Below are 3,020 nucleotides of genomic sequence, written 5' to 3' on the forward strand. Positions count from 1 at the left end.
TAATTAAAAAATATATAATAATAATTGATATGGTTAAAATTATTGTAAATAATTAGTAAATAATATTAATGTATAACCGAAACTAATTTTATTTATAATTAATATTAATAAGGGTTATAATTAGAAAAAAAAATGACAATGAACTACCAAAACATTACTTCAAGTAGCATTTTACTAAGCTAATTTATGTGCATTTAAACGTGTATCCAAAATAATACATTAAAAAAACAAGTTAGAAGTCAAATAGTGTTAGGCAAATGGTCTAACCTACTTTATCACATGGGCTTGCATACATCTTTGTGTGAAGGAAAAGATATATGATTGTATTTGATTTGATTTCCATCTAATAGACTCATATTTCGTTTTGGTTTTGGCTTTGGTTTTGATTTTAAATAAGTATATTATCATACATTTCTTAATCAGATGGAAATATACATATAACTGTATTAAATTGAAATTAAGGGGTGTTTGAGATTGCTTTTTTGAAACAAGTTCTGTTTTTTTTCAATAAAAGTGATTATCCACTTATGTGGTGTTAAACCGGAGTTTAATAAAAAGTGTGGTTTAGCTTATCAAAACATAATAAACTGATAAGTTTTTTTTCCCATCCAAACACATAAAACTATTTATTACCGGTACCACATCAGAATAAGTTAATAAGTTAAAATGATGTAACTTATCAAAAACTCCTTATATAAACACATTTTTTTTCTATCCAAACATTAAAAACTCTTTCTTGCCGGCATTACATCAGAATAAGTTAACAAACATTTTAAATAAACAATTCCAAACACCCCTTAGGGTCCGTTTGGTTTACATGATTATTTTTGAATGATTTAGTTTGAAATGGATTTGAAAATCATTGTTGTGTTTGGTTCGCAGGATTTTGAAATGAAATTGAGTTTCATTATTTATAAAAAAAATTATAAACAATTTTACAAATAATTAAACTATATTTTCATTATTCGATTATTACAAAACAAATGTTTTTAACATTTTGTAAAATTTTATTTCATAAAATCTTATGAAATCCCATAAAATTCTGAACACCCCTTAAAAGATTTCAAAATCTTTGTAGGATTTCAATTAAATTTTAAAATGACAATCTAATAAATCAAACAGATAAAATAGAACAGATTTAAAATACAAATCCCATCAGATTCATTACATTCATGCAAATAAAACGAGAATCAACAACGAGAGTTGGAGCATCAGCCACGATTATCATTTGAACACGTTGCGATTAACATGTACTTTAATGGATGTCGAGGATAGAGGGTCAAAAGGGCGGGGGGCCAATTAATTCAATCATTGCTGTATCATTAATATTAATTAATAATTTATTTATTTGTTTAAAAAATTATTTATAAATGCTGAGAGATATTATTTTTGATAGTTATTGATAAATGAATTTATTTTTAAACGTGTTTAAAAACAACTTGAGAATCCATTTAAAAATATGTTCAAAAATTCACAATTTAATAAAATTTAGAAAAATTAATTAAAATGGTAATTTTTACCGACTGGTTTCACTTCTTAACTACCTTTTTACAAGGTTTTTTGAAATAAATTAGGTCTGTAATTTTAAATTCTTTTTGCAGCACTGGGTGAAAAATGTAAAAAAAAAATGGATTTGAGTGAGAAATGTAAATTTTTTGTGGACTCAAGTGAAAAATGTATTTTTTTTTGCAAACGGGGGTAGAAAGTGTAATTTTTTTTTGTTTTTTAGTTGAATTTGCAATTGCATACGTGTGTTTTACGGACCTATGACTATTTTGATAAACTTAAAGAGAAAAATGATTAGGAGGTAAAACCAACCATGAAAAATATTTAATTTAAAATTTCTGTTTACATCAAAAAAAAAATGTCGAAATATGAGATATTAAATAAACATTTTCAAATTATGAACCTTCAAATAATATATTTAAACTAGAGACCTTTAAATATTTATTTGAAAATCATGTTTAAAAAAATGACACATATATTTTAAAATAATTTCCTATATTATATGTTAGGCATAATTCTTCCAATTCCATATTTTTTTATGTAAGCATGGTCAACAATTCAAAAATATACATTTCAATTTATAATTAGTTTTAATTTAATAATAAAATACTTTTTTTTTCTCAAATATATATATAGAGGTGAGTTATTATACAACATTTTATATTTGTACAACCAATACAACTCAATTTCAACCGTCCATTTAATTTGATAAATATGTAATTTCGTAAATTTTTTGATTGTTTCATAATATTAAAGTATTAATCATAATTAATGAACTCTAGCCATCTTCCATAAATATTGAAATCATAATAAATGAACTCTAATCATTTCTATAAATATCTCAATTGGTTAAGTTGTATTAGTTGTACAAATAAACATGGTTACATTTGAAATATACCATATATATATATAATCAATATTATATAAAATACATATTCGGACATACCTTTTAAAAACTTGCACCTTTAAAACACCCGCTACCTAAATCTGTACAATTATTCTAAACACCTTTTTTCCCGTTCCATTACATTCTCATTCTTTGTTCTACCACTAATTTCAACTCATGTCGTTATCAAGAAAACCGACATTTTATGATATATATGCATGGTCTCATGTCCACTTTGCCATATCATGTTTGACTTTGTCATCATTAAATTTTTTATTATATAAACTTTATAAATATATATATAGGGGAAGATCAAATGTTAACCAATAATTTTGTGTTAAACTTTGAAAACCATGGCAATCAATCAAATTTCATTCTTCTTGTAGGTTTATATCATGTTCACATTTTAATTACAAGAGTATTTCAGTAAATTGATTTGATATGTAACTCCCAAACAATTAATGGGGAGTTACAAATCATCAAATCCCAAAAAATATGCATTTATAATATTAATATTTTTATTTTTATTTTTTTAATCTTGATCTTCCATGTTCATTGTTTTATTAGTTTTTAATTCACATAGAAAACACGGTAGTAAAAAAATTCGGTATCGATCAAGCTAATATGG

Source organism: Cynara cardunculus, unplaced genomic scaffold, assembly GCF_001531365.2.
Source record: "Cynara cardunculus var. scolymus isolate 2C unplaced genomic scaffold, CcrdV1 Un_Scaffold_1190, whole genome shotgun sequence".
In the NCBI taxonomy this organism is placed as follows: domain Eukaryota; kingdom Viridiplantae; phylum Streptophyta; class Magnoliopsida; order Asterales; family Asteraceae; genus Cynara; species Cynara cardunculus.